The 21,248-nt window shown below is 56.4% G+C and overlaps 6 non-coding genes across 6 annotated transcripts; 3 read left to right on the top strand and 3 right to left on the bottom strand.

Moving 5' to 3' along the window:
• The first annotated feature begins 6,797 nt into the window (after positions 1–6,797).
• Positions 6,798–6,988, top strand: LOC123817815. The gene has a single exon (XR_006785526.1). It is a non-coding gene; the product is annotated as a U2 spliceosomal RNA (small nuclear RNA).
• Positions 6,989–9,031: 2,043 nt separating this feature from the next.
• LOC123817818 lies at positions 9,032–9,222 on the top strand. Its single transcript, XR_006785529.1, has one exon. It is a non-coding gene; the product is annotated as a U2 spliceosomal RNA (small nuclear RNA).
• Positions 9,223–11,663: 2,441 nt separating this feature from the next.
• LOC123817819 lies at positions 11,664–11,854 on the top strand. Its single transcript, XR_006785530.1, has one exon. It is a non-coding gene; the product is annotated as a U2 spliceosomal RNA (small nuclear RNA).
• A 3,902-nt stretch (positions 11,855–15,756) lies between these two features.
• On the bottom strand, positions 15,757–15,947 carry LOC123817816. The gene has a single exon (XR_006785527.1). It is a non-coding gene; the product is annotated as a U2 spliceosomal RNA (small nuclear RNA).
• Positions 15,948–18,358: 2,411 nt separating this feature from the next.
• Positions 18,359–18,549, bottom strand: LOC123817817. The gene has a single exon (XR_006785528.1). It is a non-coding gene; the product is annotated as a U2 spliceosomal RNA (small nuclear RNA).
• A 2,049-nt stretch (positions 18,550–20,598) lies between these two features.
• LOC123817814 lies at positions 20,599–20,789 on the bottom strand. Its single transcript, XR_006785525.1, has one exon. It is a non-coding gene; the product is annotated as a U2 spliceosomal RNA (small nuclear RNA).
• Positions 20,790–21,248: the final 459 nt, after the last annotated feature.

The raw sequence follows: 21,248 nt of genomic DNA, 5'->3' as shown, positions 1-21,248 counted from the left end.
AACTTTGTAAAGGCTGTATTGGAGGGACACTGGGAAAAGGGGAGGAACCGCCACTGCTATAGCGAAGATGGTCTCGCCCTTCCCGCCCAGGAGCTCCCCATCTGTTTGGCACCAGCCTGCCTTCCCACCTCCTTCTTCCCCCCCCGCCCCCCCCTACAAAACTAGCTGCTTGGTTGCCTCTAAGATGCTGGAAGCCTCCTTGAGTCCCTGAAGAGATTAAAACCTTAGAAAATTAGCTGGTTACCACCCCACTTGGGGGGTGGCTGATGGCTGCAGAGGCTAAGGCACAGCCGCAGGCGGAGCTGAGCGCACTGAGCCAGGAGAGGGGACGGCAGAGCAGGCCGGGAGGTAGTGAGCCACGCCCCCAGCGAGTGGGCACTGCCTGACAGGCTCTGGTCTCAGAACCTTGCATATGTTTCCTTTTTCAATGCACAACTCCACCCAAGAAATAAGTATGGTTATTCTAAAAGGAAGGAACCAAAGCACAGAAAGTTTAGGTAATGCACTCAAGGTTATTCAGCTAAAAATTGGCCACACTTGGCTTTGAGCAAATGTTACAATGGCTTTGAAGCCAAAAACATACAGAAACAACTGAGAACGCGTCGAAAATCCTGTGTTTCTTCAACAGTCTCTGGAGATTTCTTTGACATTTCTCCTGTAGCTCCCCAGTCTCACACCCAAGAAAGAAACTGTCACTGGATTACCTGATAAAGGATCTGAAACCAGCAACCCCACCCCACCCTTCACCTTTTGTGTCTGCCAGGGAAGGTGTCTGTGAACAAATGGGAAGCAGGAGGTGGGGCCGGCCAGGGGTGAAGGAAGGGGCCCAGCCTGGCCGGGGCAGCACCAGCCGGTGGACCCACCCCGGTCGCATCTCCCTTACATGGGAACTGCGGTCCCCACCCCCAGCCCTGGCCCCGGGAAGCCTCCCTCCATCAGTGGCCATTTGCGGGCCTGGCGTCCTGCTCGGCAGCCCTTCCTCACCACGAGATCACAGCCTTAGGCCTGGTGCGCTGGGGGGTCACTGTGAAAACAGTCGAACAGTTCTCTCTCCCCCTGGGTCAGGGGCTTCTCTGAGTCAGACATTCACACGTGTACACTGAACATTCGTGTGTGGGCTGCCTGCTGCAGGCAAGGCACCCGCGACTCTAGGCTCTGAGCGTACAGCCCCACGGGAGACAGGTGGGGGCCTGCCCTCGGAAAGGGTCCATTGCAGTGGGGAGCAGGCAGAGACGGCCAATGAACAAAGAAACTAATTCCAGGTGGCGATACCTGAAGCCAGCAAGGAAAAGAAAGCGAAAGCAGACACATGTATTGAAGAGTGACTGGGGGAAGGGGACTGCTTTAGATTTAGGGGGGATGCAGGCAGGCCTCTCCAGTAAGTAACATTAGGACCCAGGTTTAAGTGACAAGGCGCCAAGTAAGAATTCTAGACAGGACAGACTGGTCGGGATGCCCTGCGGGCTCCCCCACCTGGGTCAGATTCCAGCTGCGCAGTCACTGCTCTTCCTCAGAGCTGTCTCCCCCATCCCCCCCCAACGACGAAGCCTTGAGCCCAGCAGCTAGTTTTTCTCATCACAGCTCCCTAGTGCCCAACACCCTGCCTGGCGCACTGGACGGTCAGGACATCCTGCAAGGATTTGTGGAGGCAGGAGGGAAGGAATAACTGTACTAGGGGTTCCCCGAGTAGGGGACCCAAAACCCGCCCCTGGTTCCCTGGTCTGGCATCCTTGAGCCCTTGGGGGTTCCATTGATACTGGATTGAGCATTCTTGGCAAGGTCTAAGAATTACTGAACACGCAAGCCTTTACTGGGGAGGAGGGAATTCTTGGAGGAGAAAAACAGAGACTGGGGTGGGGGGGATGACTGTGGAGAGACAGGCCCCCTTCACAGCCTGTCAGGCTGAAACCCTGGGCATCACCAGTTCTGCCCCTCACTGGTAGACTGGCCGGGAAACGCCACTTTCCCCCTGGGATCCCGGGTTTCCTCACCATGTGATAAGGGCCTTAGAGGATCCAGGTCCCTTCCCCATAATAGTGCAGGCTCCCAAGTAGGAGAGGGGGGGAAAGGGAATGGACCGAGCTCCCCTGGGAAGTGCTGAGGACATCCTTGCCCCCGCAGCACAGAACCCGAAGCGAGCGCTTGTCTGAGCGCACAAACGGAAGGACAGAGGTGGGCTGGGGGAGCCGATTCCAAGCAGCAGCTGTCAGCTTGGGGACCACAAAGACCCATTTTTTTTTTCAAACCCCAGCTTAGTTTCCCCCAGAGTAACATGGAGAAAACATAATCTACCTCTTAGAATGAGTGTGTGTGGTGGTGGGGGGGGTTTGTAAAAGGGGGCCCCCTAGGTCCCCTGCTTCTCCCCTACCAGGGGTCCTTTCAGAGGCAGCCCTTCCAAAACCAAGTCCCAGCACCCAGCCAAGGGCTGGGAAGCAGCAGACGCTGCCCCCTGGTGGACGTGCTTGTCACTGCCCGGTTCCCGAAGAAAAGTGGAGGAGCCGGAGGTTGGGCTGGAGAGGTTCCTTTGCCCCCTTCTGGAGCCGTCCTGTCAGACAGAGCCGTTCATGCACGTTGGGGTTGGGGATGGCAACTCCACTCTTTTCAAGTTGTTTTTTTTTTGTACAAGCGAAATCACATTTGAGTGAATGTTATTTGAGCAGCAAGTCTAATTTCAATGACATTCCCCATACTTTTACCGAGGGCTTCATACCAGGCACAGGCAAGGCCAAGGCAGGAGGAGGCTGCGAGGCGGGGAGGTCACGCAGAGAGAGCTCAGCGGCAGCCATGTCGCAGTCTCCGTGTGGAGGGACCCACGCGGGGACGGATGTCCCGCATCCATCTGCAGGGGAGCCCGGCCCTCAAGGGCGGCCTTGGCTGGAGGAGGGGACTTGGGCGCTCAGCAAGAAACGGCAGCAAGGAGCCCCGAGAGGGGGAAAATGCCTGGGGAGCCACGGCGAGGGGCGGGGAACAGCCGAGTCAGAGAGAGCAGAGACGAGAGGCAGGGGGCGACCCCAGCCGGTGACCCCCAGCCACGGGCTGCTCCGGGCACTCAGGGCAGGGGCCGGTCCCCAGCGACCTTCGCAGCTTCGCTCAGTCTTTACTCTCTGAGATTTCTCTGCGAAGTCACCGGTGTCGTCCTGCCCACAGTGAGAGCGGGCAGAGCTTCAGGCAGCGGTCCCCAGATGTGCGAGTCCATCAGGATCACCTGGAGGACTTCGCCAAACTCAGGTCGCTGGGCTCCGCTCCCGGAACGCCCTCGTCGCAGGTGGGAACGGCGCGTTTCTAACAAGTTCCCAGGTGATACCGATGCTGCCGGCCCCGGGGCCGCACTCGGACCACCGCCCACGGGGAAGCTGCGTCCCACCCCGGACTTCAGCCTTTCCCGGGGAGCACTTGAGCAAATGACTGTCATGTGTCCCAGCCTCCATCTCTTCCTCTGTAAAGTCTGATGATAATGCCTACCTCACAGGGCTTATTGGGAGAGTAAAATAAGGTAAAATAAGTGAAATACTCAGCAAAGGGCTTGGCATATATAAGCCTTCTATACTCGGTGGCTATTAGGATCATAGTAAATGAGCCACTTGTGGGGTATCTGCCTCGGATCACACACAGAGGGACAGGTAACGGCTGACCACCCGCCGCCATTTCCTTTCCAGCGTCCGTGGGGTGGAGCACCGCTCCTCAACCTTTACTAGCACCCACCCCCTGTGGACCTTGTGAAGTGCAGATCCTGGCTCGGCAGGGGTCACGGACTGAGCTGTGTCCCGCTGGAGTTCTGCAGCCCGCCCAGCTGGGGGATACGAATGGGGGGGGGGGCGTGGAGAAAAGATAGGAAAAATTATATCTCAGTGCAGTTATTACTTAACATTATATGTTAGCTTAGATGGATTTGGGCTCCATGAGGCCTCCCACCTTCTCAGTCGGAGGCTTCCGGATCAGTAGACTTTTCCTTACCCCAACCCTCTGACGTTCTGAGTTCCGGCCTTTGGAGGTATCGGACCTCGGCTGGGTGACCACCTCTCCTCTCCGCTGTTCTGCCAAGCTGGCCAGACCTGGCCCCTCCCCCTCATTCTGCCTGGTTCCGCCCAGGAGCCTCCTAATAGCCGCTTCTCTGAAGCGGTCTGACCTGGCATCATCGAGTCACTCCAGCGTTTACTGAGCACGTACTACACGCCAGACACTGGGCTGGTATCGATGAGGTCACTGCGCCGAATGACCTCTGATTTCAGCGGGGGAGATCAAGGATCGCCCCCCTAACTCAGAACACGCCCCTCACCGAACAGACACGGAGCTCCTCTACGGCGGAGGGCCAAGGCGCACACTGGACAGCCCGGGCATTTCTAGCCCCGGCCCTGCGAGTCGCCTAGCAACTTGCCTTTCTTCCGGGCAACTCTCCGCCAAGGGCTCCTTTCCGCAGGCCTGCCTGGCCGCCCAGCCCCGACGCCCTCCCACCTCAGGTCCGACCGGTGCCTACACAGGTGCCCTTCGGGGATGGTGCGCCCCTACCCCCACCCCTACTGGGGCAGGAAAGGGCAGGCGTGGGCAGACAGAGGTGGTCCCGCAGGCCAGAGGCTTCCCCAGCAGCCCTGTGAGCCGGGGGATGCGGTTGCGCGGCAGCCCGCAGAGGAATGGAGGTGCAGGGCGAGGTCCCTCCCGGACCGGAGACACCAGGTCACGCTCTCCTGTGCGATCCCGGGACGCACGCAGTGGCAGCCACAGAGCAGGTGCGAACCGAAGCCTCGGTGGAAAGCAAAACGTTTTTTCGATGCCGGGATATCGGGAGATTTTTTTTTTTTAAGAAAAGCTCAGAAATCGGCCTAAAGATATACCTATCCGCACATGCACATTGAGGTATGGCGTCTTTGTATGACAGAGGTGGCATCTGAAACGGGGGAGGAGACCGGCCATCCCCTACAGACGCTGGGACAGCTGGGTAGCCGCCCAGAAAAAAAATGAAAGGCAGACCTGCGCCGGAACTCACGTGCCAGGACCCGCACCCGTGCGCGCCCCATCACTGCGTATTCATCCATCCGGTCCTTCAACCAAAAAGGTCCCAAATATCGCGCATACGCCAGGTACCGTCCTCAGCACCGGGGATACGCACGTGCACAGACCAGGGTCCCCGCTCGGGAGCCCGCACGCTATTAGGCTAAAAGGCGACGAAGGAATAAACCTATACAAACGTCAGGTGCCCCGTGCCCTGGAGCAAAACACGCCACGTGGCGGGGAAGAGGGGCCCTGCGGGGGGTGGGGGGCGCTGAGGGAAGACTGAGCGCGGGACCGTAGGCCGGCGGCCCACATCCTCCTTTTCTAGGTGCCGAGGCTGAGCTCCGGAGAGGCGACCGGCCCGCGGGATCTCCCTCCGTGTTCGGTTCTCACGGGTGGGTGTGTGCTGCGTGCGGGTCAGGTCTCGCTTTTCCTAGTAATGACGCCTACTAATTACTTTCTCCGCTCGTCCTCTCCAGTTTACAGACGACCTACGGGAGGCCGAGGCAAGTAGTGGGTCGCGGGGGCTCTGGAGGTTCACAGGGGTGAGGGCCCAGGTCCTGCAAGGCTACGCTCCTAGCCTTAGCCGCCCCACCCGACGGGGCGCCGTTCCCACAGCGGCTGAGCCGAGCCCGAGCCCGAGCCCGGCGCGGCAGGCTCAGCGACACTCGTCTCTCCTGGGGAGCAGGACACACGGTCTCACTCGTCCTCCCTCTCCCTCCCTCCCTTTCTCTCTCTCTGTCGCGGTGCCTTTCTCTAGGCCCCACGCCGTGGGCTTCACGGGCGGATTCCGCCGGTCCCACTAAGCAGCCGTGTGGTTTGGGGCAAGTCGCTTGCCCACTGGGTCTCCACGACTCCCTCTGTAGGTCCGCTTTGCGAGTCTGACACACGCGGGAAGCACTCGGCACAGAGCCTGGCCCAAAGGACAAGTGTTTCCTATCGTATCGCCTACGGGCGACGCGACGCAACACAGGCTCAGCTGTTTCAGTGTCACAGCCCTGACCCTGACACTTCCCTGGAACCTCGTCGGCCACGAGGACCCACATTCCAGACGACTCAACCCAGGCGGCCTCGTGAACTCCATTTACGTTCTCTCCCACAAGGTAGGCATTAAGGTTCCCACCTCTCAGCTGGGGACGCCAAGGCGTCGGGGGGGGGGGGGGGGGCGAAGGAGTTTTGCCCAAGTGGCCAGCCGACAGAGCAGGGCGTCCTGACGAGCAGGGAGGGAGTCAGCCCTCGCAGGGCCGGATCTCCGGCAATAACTTTTCTCTCTGCAGCCCCTGGCGGGCGAAGCCGGACAGGCGAGTCCTGGGGCTGGCTCGCTCCAGGCCCAGGGAGCCCTCTGGCCTTCACAGCGATGGCCTGCCGGCTTCCTTCGGAGCTAGGACCTCTCTGCTCCGACTCCAGTCCACCGACCGCTGGGATCGCAGGCGCGGCAACCGCCTCGGTCCACCAGTCATTTCGCGTGAGCTGCTGCCAAGCAAGAGCTCGGGCGCAGCCCAGTTTCCGCTCACGTGCACAGTGGTCGTCCGGAGGCGGGGGGAGCGGAGGAGAGCGGAGGAGAGCGACCCGCACGGAAAAGGCGGGGCATGCAAATGAGCACGCGCCGGCAGTTTAGCCAGCGTGCCAAGCGGTTGTAAGAATTCACTCAAAAACGTAGAGAATTGAAAAAAGTCCCCCCAGGAGCTAATGTATTCTATGTGCATGTCAAGATACTAGGGAGATGCGACTTCGCTTGAGGGTGACGTGGCTCACCGTGAGTTTAATAGGGGTGGGTGGAGGAGGGTGCTGGCGGGGTAGCGGTGTCCTGCATCGCTTCTCGGCCTTTTGGCTAAGATCAAGTGTAGTATCTGTTCTTATCAGTTTAATATCTGATACGTCCTCTATCCGAGGACATTATATTAAATGGATTTTTGGAGCTGGGAGATGGAATAGGAGCTTGCTCCGTCCACTCCGCGCATCGACCCGGTATTGCAGTACTTCCGGGAACGGTGCACCCCCTCGGGGGACAAAACTTACGGTACCAATAGCAGACCTGCAGGATTCTCACTTTTCCAAGGACTCTCGTTTTTCGGCGTCCGCATGTGCTGTTGTTGCACTTCTTTTCCGGCGTGGGGCGCTCCCCGTTTGCAGAAGTAACTTGTTTCTTGCTTTTGCTGAAGGCCGGTTTGGGCTGCAAGGAACACGTTCGGGCAGGTGTTGGGAGGAGACATGGGTCTAAACGTTGCTCACTCTATCTCTGCGAGGGTGCTTTCACTTTTTAGATAGAGGAGGACTCCTGCCCGCACCCCCGAGCAGAGAAAGGAACAGGTGAGCAGAGCGGCGGGGACGAGCGAGCTAAGTGAGCCGATATCGTTTGACTTGTGACACACAGAGCTGGGCAGAGACCGTGAGAGGGGGATCCTGAAGCGTGGCGCGACCGTCAAGTGCAGCTTTAAGCCCATTTGTCTGTGCTGTCTCTCATGCGTTCGTGCAAGGAGTATCTATCAAGTGCCACGTAGGTGCGGAGCACCGTCCTAGGTGCTGCGGGACAGAGCAGCGAAATGCCTACCATCAGTGTGAGGAACAAACATTTGCGAACATGCCTCCCTATCTCGGTGTCCATGTCTGTGTCTAGACCTGTGTATCTGTCTATGCCGTGTGGTGATTATGGGTGTCTGCGATTCCTTGGCAGCTGGGAGGAAAAGCCAGGTAAAGTGGGATGTGAGGCAGGAGTGCCCGGGAAGGGGAGGGGAAGAAGAGGAGGAAGACCGTTCACCTCATAGGCCAGGCCACGGAAATTGAGAGAAGACTCGTTCCAGCGCTCGGCCCGGGGGTGCTGGCACTGGGAAGGGCTCGGGCAACACCTGCGATCGGGCTTTCTGTGCTGCGGGGTGAAATGACCGATTGGGTTTCAGTCTTACGTCCTCGATACCTTCTAGTTTTTCTGAGGTCAAATGTAGATGACACGACGCCCCCCAACTAAACTGAAGTCCTGTTAGGAAGGAGAACGGGAAAGGTAAGTGCTGACTGGGTAGCCGGCAGTCTTTGCCACAGAGGGGCACGCCCGGAGCACCCCCAGCAGTCCCCTCACTCCTCCCTGGTGTCCTGCCACCCCTGGCCGGATTCCCCCCACCTCCCCCCGGTTCCGGCCAGCAGCCTCCTAACTGGCCATCGTTTATTCACTCAAACGTTGACCGAGCAGCTAGTATATACGCCCGGCACTGGGCTAGTGCTGGGATCTAGAGATAAGTGCTGATGAAGCCCCCGCCCTCCGTGACCTCCGATTTCCGCGAGGGAGATAAAGGATTGCCCCCAAGGGGTGGTGAGTGGTGTGCTTGTACTTGAATTACGCGCGGCCTGGGATGAAATACACGGGTGAGGAAGAGGGGGAGGGAAACGATGTGCGGAGCCCGGGACATGGTTCGCTCACAGAGGCACCGACAGACGACGGTGCTGGAGTTGGAGAGAACCCCCTGCAACTGCCCTGCCGGGGGTCTTCCCACAGGGCACGCCCCCCTCCCAGACCTTTCGCTCCCCTGACTCACAAGGAGCCTCTCATCCGACAGCGGACCAAATTGCACACGGTACAGTCTGGGCGTTGCTGGCGACTGTCTTGAGACTTGCCTACCGGCTTTTTTTCCTTCGGGAGAACTGTCTGCGCACAGCCCCCTTTCTACAGGCCTCTCTTGCCGCGCAGCCCTAATCCCCTTAGGTTCTGTCCTTTCCGTTGGTACCAAAGAGGAGCCCGACCTCCCAGCTGAGGTTCAGAGGCGCGGCAGCCACCGGGTGGAAGAGTCAGCCCGCCGTAGCCACGCCTCCCGGTGGGCGGGCATGCAAATTAAATGGCGGCTCGCCGGAGAAGGACGGTGCCGCAACAGATACAAAATTTCTCTTTAAATGAGAGAGAATTTACAAATCGGCACAGAGTTTACTATCTGGTGATGCTACTATGGTGCTGCCAAAGAAGCAAAGGAAGTGAGACCTAGAGTGCCGGTGACCGAGGTCACCATGACTTAAGTAGGGGTGGCAGGACGAGGGTGCCGGCGGGTGCAGAGCAGGCGGCATCGCTTCTCGGCCTTTTGGCTAAGATCAAGTGTAGTATCTGTTCTTATCAGTTTAATATCTGATACGTCCTCTATCCGAGGACAATATATTAAATGGATTTTTGGAGCTGGGAGATGGAATAGGGGCTTGCTCCGTCCACTCCGCGCATCGACCCGGTATTGCAGTGCTTCCGGGAACGGTGCACCCCCTCGGGGGACAAAACCGACTGTGCTAAAAAGTAGAAGTTGTTAATATCTCCTGAGAGTTTTCTGGACTGCGTTTTGGTGGTGGTTTTTCGGGAAGAGTTACGTGGTTGCTGCTGTGTTCCCACCTGTGCGTGCATGTGGTCTTTTGCAGTCATTTGCTTAAGTGCTCGTTAGAGAGAGTGCCTGGGAAGTCAGTCTTGTCACTTCCTTTAGAGAGGACCACAGTGCCCCCTGGCCCCCAGTAGTGTGCATGGTTTGGGGAGGCCTGGCTCCTGTAGCTGCGTGGTTGGAAGCCACGGAGCCGCATGGGGGAGAGTAGAGGAGGCATTCAATTCGGTTGGGTCGGGTCGGGTCGGGTCGGGTTGGGTTGAATTGAGGGGGGTGGGGGGAGGTGTGGGAGTTATGTATGTATCCCTCTGTCCCGCGCCTCCACCCCTAACTTTCCCTGCTCCCCTGCCCCCGGGCCTTCCGCCCTCTGGGTCTCCTTCTGCCCCTTACTGCGGGCTCTTGGTGAGCACTGAAACAACCCTGCTCGGGGCCCCCCGCCAGCGTAAGGCTGCGGGAGAAGTGCCCCCGGAACTGGGGCTCTTGGCCTGGGTTGTGGTGTGGTGTCAGCTGCGGTCCCGTCCAGCGATCTGCCACATGCGGAGGGCATCGGCGGGGCACGGCCTGGGTCTTGTCTCAGGCCATCAAGCAGATGCGGTCGGCCATCTTGGTGGCATACCTCCCACCCGCGACTGTACGCGTCCGCCGCCATGAGCCTGCTCACATGTCTCATCCCCCCTCCCCCCCCCCGTGTCTCAGCCACCAGGACCAATCTCATCACACCCCATCCCAGGTAAAAGCAGGTAACTCGGCTGCCCTTGTCAATGAGTGCTCACTGCCTGACCTTGGGCCTCGATTGATTGATTGATTCATTCATTCATTCATTCACTCATTTTTACATATTTTTTACTTTTAGAGGGAGGGGAGGGAAGGGAGGGAAGGGAGGGAAGGGAGGGAGAAAGAGAGGGAGGGAAACAGCCATGCATGTTGCCGCACACACACCCCTCACTGGGGATCCGGCATGCAACCCAGGCACGTGCCCTGACTGGGGAATCGAACCGGTGACCCTTTGGTTCCCAGGCCAGCACTCAATCCACTGAGCCATACCGGCCAGGGCGGGCCTCCGATTTAGATGACGTCCATCCGGTCCCTCGGGGTAGCCCTGACCTCGCTCTGCCCCACCCCTACAGTCCAGGACAATGAGGTCCCACCGATGGATAGGGAAGGGGAAGCCATTACTGCAGATCGACGGCAGCGTTGAGCCACCTTGGCTGCATGCGTCGGCATCTCTTGGCGGCCCACTGAGATCGTGGTGGTGTCCCAGCACCACCACACAGCACCGGAACTCCAGTCGCCGGGCCCGGGCCCAAGCGGGCGCACCTCAGAGCTCTCCAGGGGCCTTGGGGCTCTCCAGGGTGTCCAGTGAAGCTGCCGCCGCCTCCTCGGGGCTGCTTACTCTGGGCCCACGCCAGTCTTCAACCCGCTCCCGCAAATCCACGCGTGAGTCGGCTCACGGTCACACCACACTGGCTTCGTGTTAACACACCGTGGGCACTCAGTCCCGAGGGGAGGCCTTTGGGCCCGTGTGGACCTACGTTGAGGGCAAGTCCCCCTACCTTCCTGCTTGTGTTGCCCCTCTGCAGTACCACGTACACCCCCTGCCCACCAAATTTGTTGGGGATGTCGAGACCGATGACTGCACACGCACCAAGAGGGTTTGAAAGGTGTGTGACCCAGCACGGGGCTTTCCGGGGGCAGGGGCAGATTTCACAGTGGCCTGGGAGCCAGGAGCAGAGCCCACGCTGGTGTCTTCGGGGAGGTGAGCGGAGGTCCTGGAGCAAGGCGCTCTCAGCAGCTTGCCCAGCTGTAGGGCGGGAGGGGAAGAGGAAGAGGGGAGGCTGCAAAGCTGTCAGCATTCGGCTGTCAAACGTCCCCGCGGAATCAGACTCTTACCACACCTGCGAGCTGCTTTCTCCTCTGTGAAACAGGGAAATGGGAAGGCACTTTCCTCGGCCACGGTACCTCTCTGTGACCCTGCCTTCCACGATGGACAGTCAACCAACTCCACTGGATCAGAGTCTGATGGCCGACCCACCCCGTCTTGGAACCACAGGCGGTGGGGAGGGTGGAGCCTGTCGAGTAGGCCACGCCTCCTGGGGGCAAAAGGCGGGGCATGCAGATCAGGAATGGCTGTTCTGCGCTGGAATGAGGGACCTGCCAGGGATGTAGGATTTCTGGTTAAAAACGTAGAGTGCAAGAAAGTCTGCACGAGAGTCTGGTGACATCCACAGTCCTGTGGGCGACGCGAAGAAATCAGACACGGAGTGAGGGTTAGGGTTCTCACCGTGAGTTGAATATGCGGGACGCTAGGAGGGTGCCCGCGGAGGCAGAGGAGCCAGCGTCGCTTCTCGGCCTTTTGGCTAAGATCAAGTGTAGTATCTGTTCTTATCAGTTTAATATCTGATACGTCCTCTATCCGAGGACATTATATTAAATGGATTTTTGGAGCTGGGAGATGGAATAGGGGCTTGCTCCGTCCACTCCGCGCATCGACCCGGTATTGCAGTACTTCCGGGAACGGTGCACCCCCTCGGGGGAATAAGTTGTTGTCAAATGTCAGCTTTCTGTGGGATTAAGCAGTGGCTCCTTCGCTTGCTGTGGCAGGGGGAACTGGTGAGACGGGGAGGGGAGCCTTCGCCTTGCCCAGCATGCCCTCCTAAGCTGTGCAGTGTGTCTGAGTCCTCTCCAGCGTCAGCAGGGGCAGGGAGAGGGGGTGAGCTGTAGTCACATCTGTTTCAGCAGATACTTCTTCCAGAGCCGTTAGTTAACACAAGCATACGGACTATAGGCTCTTGCCCTAACGTGAGGTTTTGAAAGTCCAAGAAGTCATTACTTAGTGCTGTTTTACAACAGCCAAGATATTCTGGCAGTGTGCACGGTGAACCCCTCACCTTCAAGGTCTAGGAGCCTTGGAAGCCTCACTGGAAATTCCTTCTGGGACCTGGCTGGGTAGCTCTGTTGTTACAGCATGGTCCTCAGGCTGGTGGGTGGTCCTGGTCAGGCACATACAAGAAGCAATCAATCAATCAATCAATCATTCATTCATTCATTCATTGTGTAAATAAGTGCAACAACAAGCCAGGACTAATGTGTGTTTTTAATACATGGTCCTGTTGTGTTGAGAATGTTACCTCTCTTCTGTGAGCTCCCTCCTAAATAGTCATAATTTCAGCATAACCACGAAGAAAACAGATCCGAAATTAAAAACATCCTGCCCTGGCCCTGGCCGGGGCTCAGTAGATGGAGCACCAGTGACCCTTTGGTTGATTCCCAGTCTGGGTACACGCCTAGTAGGGGACGCATGAGAGGCAACCTCACATTGATGTTTCTCTCCCTCACTTCCTCTCTCTCTCTCTAAAAGCAGATAAATAAAATCTAAAATAAAGTAAAAACATCCTATGAAATATCTTTAGTATTCCTCAATACTGTAAAGGTCATGCAAGGTCAAAAGAAACAAAAAAGTTTGAGAAACTGTCACCACACAGAGTAGCCTAAGGACACATGGCAACTAGAAGTAATGTGCTGTCATTTAATATCACACATTTGTGTGTGTGTGTTTTGTTTTGTTTTGTTTTTAAATGTAAGTGGCTCTGGCTGGGTGGTTGATTAGAGTGTCGCCCTGATGTATCAGTCAGTGCATTGAGTTTGTGCCTGTGAACCAAGGGGTCATCGGTTCAATCCCCAACTGGGGGTGAGTGAGAGGCAACCACACACCATGTTTCTCTCCTTCTCTTTCTCTCTCCCTTACCCTCTCTCTAAAATAAATAAAATCGTTTTAAAAAATACATTTTTTAAAAAACCCAGCATGACCTGTTTTGCAAGCTCAAATTCTTCATGGTGCTATTTTGGCAAGTACCCAAAAATTAAGTCCCTACTTAAGTTTTAAAAAATCCATAGTCCTGCCTGGCTGGTGTCACTGGTTCGATTCCCAGTCAGGGCACATACCTGGGTTGCAGCCCAGGTCCCCAGTGGGGCCATGTGAGAGGCAAACACCATTGATATTTCTCTTTCTTTCCCTTCCCCTCTCTCTAAAAATTCCATAGTCCCAAGTCTGGGATTAGTCGCCCAGAATTTGGAAATAGGAAATAGTCATTCCTATTTCCAAATTCTTTTTGATACATTTTTCCAGAACAATTTCCTATATGCATTTACAGTTAGGTTCATACCATAATGTTTTCATAACTACTATTTTGTGGTTATGTAACATTATATCAATACTTACCAAGACATTTCTGATAGCCTGGAAGAGAATCTCTGTACACAAAGCTGTTTTATACCTTGAAATTATTTCCTTTTGATATGTATGTTCAGAGAGAGGGGAAGGGAAGGAGACAGAGGGAGAGAAGCATCACTGTGCAAAAGATACATCAATTGTTACCTTCTGTAAACCACCAACCAGGGGACATGGCCCATAACCCAGCATGTGCCCTGACCGAGAATCAACTGTCCAGCACTCAGTCCTTTGAGCCATACCAGCCAGGGCCGGGGTTTTTATTGAAAAATTGGCAGTAATCAGCATCCTTGAAGCAATTCTTTCCACTCCTGTTGGGAGCTGTCCTGCCTGGTTTCAGGGACTCTAGCCTTCCAGGGACAGCTAGGGCTGAGTGAAAAGGCCTTGGGGACATGAGCCACTAAGGAGGCAGAACATTGTGGCTCTGAGGCAGGGGCTGCCTCCCTCCCTTCCCCCTGCCTGGCTTGGGCGGATGACTGGTTAGCCAATGACTGGTAAGACCCTGGGGGTGGGGGGCAACCTAAGACAGGCATAGTCTGATGGACCATCAGAGAAGGACTTAGGGGTCTTCAGAGAAGGGGCAGAAAGACCCTCACCCTTGGCTTTGTCATAGCCTGAGTCCTCTGTCTTTCTATAAAGTCTCCTAGTCTCTTGGCTGCTTTGCTCTCCCCTCCTGGCTCAGCCTGACAACTATGCTAGAGGCAGCTATGACCTTGTACTGCAACACATGGCTCCCGGGGCAAATCTGGCCAGAAGAGTGTACATTGTTTACTTTGAGCTTTGCTCTGCCCTGTTGCTATGAAACAGACACTTGAGCTAAAGCCAACCCTGACCACAGACAATTCCCGTGTTTCTTCAACTGTTATCTGTAAATCATGTCAGTTTTCCATGACGGCAGCTTTTTGGACACTGGTTGATGGGTTTTATGTGCACACTATGTATCTCTGAGCTGAACCCAATAAAAATGCAGGGAAGAAGTTGTTCAGGACCTTTCTCCTTTGAGGGACTGGTCACCTTTCCTCCCCAAGCAGATCACAAGTTGGGCATTTTTATTCTCATCTGCAGTGACACAGGGGAGACCCACCACACTGCTATGAAGCCAGGTAAGAAGTTCCCATTATTCTGTTTTTGCATATAATAGGAGCAGTTGATAGAACTTCTGAGGTGTGCTCAACTGAGAACTACAGTTAAACCACTAAGAAATGGAGGTGGTGACAGAAATGGAGATCACATGGAGGGTTAGCAACAGGGGAGTGGGAGGAGGAGAGAGGGGGGAAAGGTATGGAGAATAAGTAGCATAGATGGTAGGTGGAAAATAGATGGGGGGAGGGCAAGAATAGTATGGGAAATGTAGAAGCTAAAGAACTTATGACACATGGACATGAACTAAAGGGGGGGAATGTGGGTGTAGAGGGTGGAAGGGAATGAAGGGGGTAATAGGACAATTGTAATAGCATAATCAATAAAATATATTTAAAGAAAAAAGAAAAGGAGGTGGTGATATTATAACAAGGCAGGCCAACACAGATAGAGGTCTTTGTATGTGTGAATGATGTTTTTCAGTGAATGCCAGTTCTTATCTCAGTAACACAACCTGGTGTTCATTTTGCATGTTCCTCCAGGAATAAAGACTCACTTTCCAGCTTCCCTTGAGCTGCACATTAACAGTGGGTAAAAATTGTCCTGTTGCACTTATCTATACAATGATTGATTGATTGCTTCTTGTATGTGCCTGACCAGGACCACCCATCAGCCTGAGGACCATGCTGTAACAACAGAGCTACCCAGCCAGGTCCCAGAAGGAATTTCCAGTGAGGCTTCCAAGGCTCCTAGACCTTGAAGGTGAGGGGTTCACCGTGCACACTGCCAGAATATCTTGGCTGTTGTAAAACAGCACTAAGTAATGACTTCTTGGACTTTCAAAACCTCACGTTAGGGCAAGAGCCTATAGTCCGTATGCTTGTGTTAACTAACGGCTCTGGAAGAAGTATCTGCTGAAACAGATGTGACTACAGCTCACCTCCTCTCCCTGCCCCTGCTGACGCTGGAGAGGACTCAGACACACTGCACAGCTTAGGAGGGCATGCTGGGCAGGGCTAAGGCTCCCCTCCCCGTCTCACCAGTTCCCCCTGCCACAGCAAGCGAAGGAGTCACTGCTTAATCCCACAGAAAGCTGACATTTGACAACAACTTATTCCCCCGAGGGGGTGCACCGTTCCCGGAAGTACTGCAATACCGGGTCGATGCGCGGAGTGGACGGAGCAAGCCCCTATTCCATCTCCCAGCTCCAAAAATCCATTTAATATAATGTCCTCGGATAGAGGACGTATCAGATATTAAACTGATAAGAACAGATACTACACTTGATCTTAGCCAAAAGGCCGAGAAGCGATGCTGGCTCCTCTGCCTCCGCGGGCACCCTCCTAGCGTCCCGCATATTCAACTCACGGTGAGAACCCTAACCCTCACTCCGTGTCTGATTTCTTCGCGTCGCCCACAGGACTGTGGATGTCACCAGACTCTCGTGCAGACTTTCTTGCACTCTACGTTTTTAACCAGAAATCCTACATCCCTGGCAGGTCCCTCATTCCAGCGCAGAACAGCCATTCCTGATCTGCATGCCCCGCCTTTTGCCCCCAGGAGGCGTGGCCTACTCGACAGGCTCCACCCTCCCCACCGCCTGTGGTTCCAAGACGGGGTGGGTCGGCCATCAGACTCTGATCCAGTGGAGTTGGTTGACTGTCCATCGTGGAAGGCAGGGTCACAGAGAGGTACCGTGGCCGAGGAAAGTGCCTTCCCATTTCCCTGTTTCACAGAGGAGAAAGCAGCTCGCAGGTGTGGTAAGAGTCTGACTCCGCGGGGACGTTTGACAGCCGAATGCTGACAGCTTTGCAGCCTCCCCTCTTCCTCTTCCCCTCCCGCCCTACAGCTGGGCAAGCTGCTGAGAGCGCCTTGCTCCAGGACCTCCGCTCACCTCCCCGAAGACACCAGCGTGGGCTCTGCTCCTGGCTCCCAGGCCACTGTGAAATCTGCCCCTGCCCCCGGAAAGCCCCGTGCTGGGTCACACACCTTTCAAACCCTCTTCGTGCGTGTGCAGTCATCAGTCTCGACATCCCCAACAAATTTGGTGGGCAGGGGGTGTACGTGGTACTGCAGAGGGGCAACACAAGCAGGAAGGTAGGGGGACTTGCCCTCAACGTAGGTCCACACGGGCCCAAAGGCCTCCCCTCGGGACTGAGTGCCCACGGTGTGTTAACACGAAGCCAGTGTGGTGTGACCGTGAGCCGACTCACGCGTGGATTTGCGGGAGCGGGTTGAAGACTGGCGTGGGCCCAGAGTAAGCAGCCCCGAGGAGGCGGCGGCAGCTTCACTGGACACCCTGGAGAGCCCCCAAGGCCCCTGGAGAGCTCTGAGGTGCGCCCGCTTGGGCCCGGGCCCGGCGACTGGAGTTCCGGTGCTGTGTGGTGGTGCTGGGACACCACCACGATCTCAGTGGGCCGCCAAGAGATGCCGACGCATGCAGCCAAGGTGGCTCAACGCTGCCGTCGATCTGCAGTAATGGCTTCCCCTTCCCTATCCATCGGTGGGACCTCATTGTCCTGGACTGTAGGGGTGGGGCACAGCGAGGTCAGGGCTACCCCGAGGGACCGGATGGACGTCATCTAAATCGGAGGCCCGCCCTGGCCGGTATGGCTCAGTGGATTGAGTGCTGGCCTGGGAACCAAAGGGTCACCGGTTCGATTCCCAGTCAGGGCACGTGCCTGGGTTGCATGCCGGATCCCCAGTGAGGGGTGTGTGTGCGGCAACATGCATGGCTGTTTCCCTCCCTCTCTTTCTCCCTCCCTTCCCTCCCCTCCCTCTAAAAGTAAAAAATATGTAAAAATGAGTGAATGAATCAATGAATCAATGAATCAATCAATCAATCGAGGCCCAAGGTCAGGCAGTGAGCACTCATTGACAAGAGCAGCCGAGTTACCTGCTTTTACCTGGGATGGGGTGTGATGAGATTGGTCCTGGTGGCTGAGACACGGGGGGGGGGATGAGACATGTGAGCAGGCTCATGGCGGCGGGCGCAGACAGTCGCGGGTGGGAGGTATGCCACCAAGATGGCCGACCGCATCTGCTTGATGGCCCGAGACAAGACCCAGGCCGTACCCCGCCGATGCCCTCCGCATGTGGCAGATCGCTGGACGGGACCGCAGCTGACACCACACCACAACCCAGGCCAAGAGCCCCAGTTCCGGGGGCACTTCTCCCGCAGCCTTACGCTGGCGGGGGCCCCAAGCAGGGTTGTTTCAGTGCTCACCAAGAGCCCGCAGTAAAGGGCAGAAGGAGACCCAGAGGGCGGAAGGCCGGGGGCAGGGGAGCAGGGAAAGTTAGGGGTGGAGGCGCGGGACAGAGGGATACATACATAACTCCCACACCTCCCCCCACCCCCCTCAATTCAACCCAACCCGACCCAACCCGACCCAACCGAATTGAATGCCTCCTCTACTCTCCCCCATGCGGCTCCGTGGCTTCCAACCACGCAGCTACAGGAGCCAGGCCTCCCCAAACCAAGCACACTACTGGGGGCCAGGGGGCACTGTGGTCCTCTCTAAAGGAAGTGACAAGACTGACTTCCCAGGCACTCTCTAACGAGCACTTAAGCAAATGACTGCAAAAGACCACATGCACGCACAGGTGGGAACACAGCAGCGACCACGTAACTCTTCCCGAAAAACCACCCCCAAAACGCAGTCCACAAAACTCTCAGGAGACACTAGCAACTTCTACTTTTTAGCACAGTCGGTTTTGTCCCCCGAGGGGGTGCACCGTTCCCGGAAGTACTGCAATACCGGGTCGATGCGCGGAGTGGACGGAGCAAGCCCCTATTCCACCTCCCAGCTCCAAAAATCCATTTAATATATTGTCCTCGGATAGAGGACGTATCAGATATTAAACTGATAAGAACAGATACTACACTTGATCTTAGCCAAAAGGCCGAGAAGCGATGCCGGCTACTCTGCACCCGCCGGCACCCTCGTCCTGCCACCCCTACTTAAGTCGTGGTGAGCTCGGTCACCGGCACTCTAGGTCTCACTTCCTTTGCTTCTTTGGCAGCACCATAGTAGCATCACCAGATAGTAAACTCTGTGCCGATTTTTAAATTCTCTCTCACTTAAAGAGAAATTTTGTATCTGTTGCGGCACCGTCCTTCTCCGGCGAGCCGCCATTTAATTTGCATGCCCGCCCACCGGGAGGCGTGGCTACGGCGGGCTGACTCTTCCACCCGGTGGCTGCCGCGCCTCTGAACCTCAGCTGGGAGGTCGGGCTCCTCTTTGGTACCAACGGAAAGGACAGAACCTAAGGGGATTAGGGCTGCGCGGCAAGAGAGGCCTGTAGAAAGGGGCTGTGCGCAGACAGTTCTCCCGAAGGAAAAAAAGCCGGTAGGCAAGTCTCAAGACAGTCGCCAGCAACGCCCAGACTGTACCGTGTGCAATTTGGTCCGCTGTCGGATGAGAGGCTCCTTGTGAGTCAGGGGAGCGAAAGGTCTGGGAGGGGGGCGTGCCCTGTGGGAAGACCCCGGCAGGGCAGTTGCAGGGGTTCTCTCCAACTCCAGCACCGTCGTCTGTCGGTGCCTCTGTGAGCGAACCATGTCCCGGGCTCCGCACATCGTTTCCCTCCCCCTCTTCCTCACCCGTGTATTTCATCCCAGGCCGCGCGTAATTCAAGTACAAGCACACCACTCACCACCCCTTGGGGGCAATCCTTTATCTCCCTCGCGGAAATCGGAGGTCACGGAGGGCGGGGGCTTCATCAGCACTTATCTCTAGATCCCAGCACTAGCCCAGTGCCGGGCGTATATACTAGCTGCTCGGTCAACGTTTGAGTGAATAAACGATGGCCAGTTAGGAGGCTGCTGGCCGGAACCGGGGGGGGGGAGGTGGGGGAATCCGGCCAGGGGTGGCAGGACACCAGGGAGGAGTGAGGGGACTGCTGGGGGTGCTCCGGGCGTGCCCCTCTGTGGCAAAGACTGCCGGCTACCCAGTCAGCACTTACCTTTCCCGTTCTCCTTCCTAACAGGACTTCAGTTTAGTTGGGGGGGGGGCGTCGTGTCATCTACATTTGACCTCAGAAAAACTAGAAGGTATCGAGGACGTAAGACTGAAACCCAATCGGTCATTTCACCCCGCAGCACAGAAAGCCCGATCGCAGGTGTTGCCCGAGCCCTTCCCAGTGCCAGCACCCCCCGGGCCGAGCGCTGGAACGAGTCTTCTCTCAATTTCCGTGGCCTGGCCTATGAGGTGAACGGTCTTCCTCCTCTTCTTCCCCTCCCCTTCCCGGGCACTCCTGCCTCACATCCCACTTTACCTGGCTTTTCCTCCCAGCTGCCAAGGAATCGCAGACACCCATAATCACCACACGGCATAGACAGATACACAGGTCTAGACACAGACATGGACACCGAGATAGGGAGGCATGTTCGCAAATGTTTGTTCCTCACACTGATGGTAGGCATTTCGCTGCTCTGTCCCGCAGCACCTAGGACGGTGCTCCGCACCTACGTGGCACTTGATAGATACTCCTTGCACGAACGCATGAGAGACAGCACAGACAAATGGGCTTAAAGCTGCACTTGACGGTCGCGCCACGCTTCAGGATCCCCCCTCTCACGGTCTCTGCCCAGCTCTGTGTGTCACAAGTCAAACGATATCGGCTCACTTAGCTCGCTCGTCCCCGCCGCTCTGCTCACCTGTTCCTTTCTCTGCTCGGGGGTGCGGGCAGGAGTCCTTCTCTATCTAAAAAGTGAAAGCACCCTCGCAGAGATAGAGTGAGCAACGTTTAGACCCATGTCTCCTCCCAACACCTGCCCGAACGTGTTCCTTGCAGCCCAAACCGGCCTTCAGCAAAAGCAAGAAACAAGTTACTTCTGCAAACGGGGAGCGCCCCACGCCGGAAAAGAAGTGCAACAACAGCACATGCGGACGCCGAAAAACGAGAGTCCTTGGAAAAGTGAGAATCCTGCAGGTCTGCTATTGGTACCGTAAGTTTTGTCCCCCGAGGGGGTGCACCGTTCCCGGAAGTACTGCAATACCGGGTCGATGCGCGGAGTGGACGGAGCAAGCTCCTATTCCATCTCCCAGCTCCAAAAATCCATTTAATATAATGTCCTCGGATAGAGGACGTATCAGATATTAAACTGATAAGAACAGATACTACACTTGATCTTAGCCAAAAGGCCGAGAAGCGATGCAGGACACCGCTACCCCGCCAGCACCCTCCTCCACCCACCCCTATTAAACTCACGGTGAGCCACGTCACCCTCAAGCGAAGTCGCATCTCCCTAGTATCTTGACATGCACATAGAATACATTAGCTCCTGGGGGACTTTTTTCAATTCTCTACGTTTTTGAGTGAATTCTTACAACCGCTTGGCACGCTGGCTAAACTGCCGGCGCGTGCTCATTTGCATGCCCCGCCTTTTCCGTGCGGGTCGCTCTCCTCCGCTCTCCTCCGCTCCCCCCGCCTCCGGACGACCACTGTGCACGTGAGCGGAAACTGGGCTGCGCCCGAGCTCTTGCTTGGCAGCAGCTCACGCGAAATGACTGGTGGACCGAGGCGGTTGCCGCGCCTGCGATCCCAGCGGTCGGTGGACTGGAGTCGGAGCAGAGAGGTCCTAGCTCCGAAGGAAGCCGGCAGGCCATCGCTGT

Source organism: Phyllostomus hastatus, unplaced genomic scaffold (assembly GCF_019186645.2).
Source record: "Phyllostomus hastatus isolate PE091 unplaced genomic scaffold, TTU_PhHast_1.1 phas_contig_210, whole genome shotgun sequence".
In the NCBI taxonomy this organism is placed as follows: Eukaryota; Metazoa; Chordata; class Mammalia; order Chiroptera; family Phyllostomidae; genus Phyllostomus; species Phyllostomus hastatus.
Note: the sequence above shows the minus strand (reverse complement) of the source record. Positions and strands in the feature narration are given on the sequence as shown.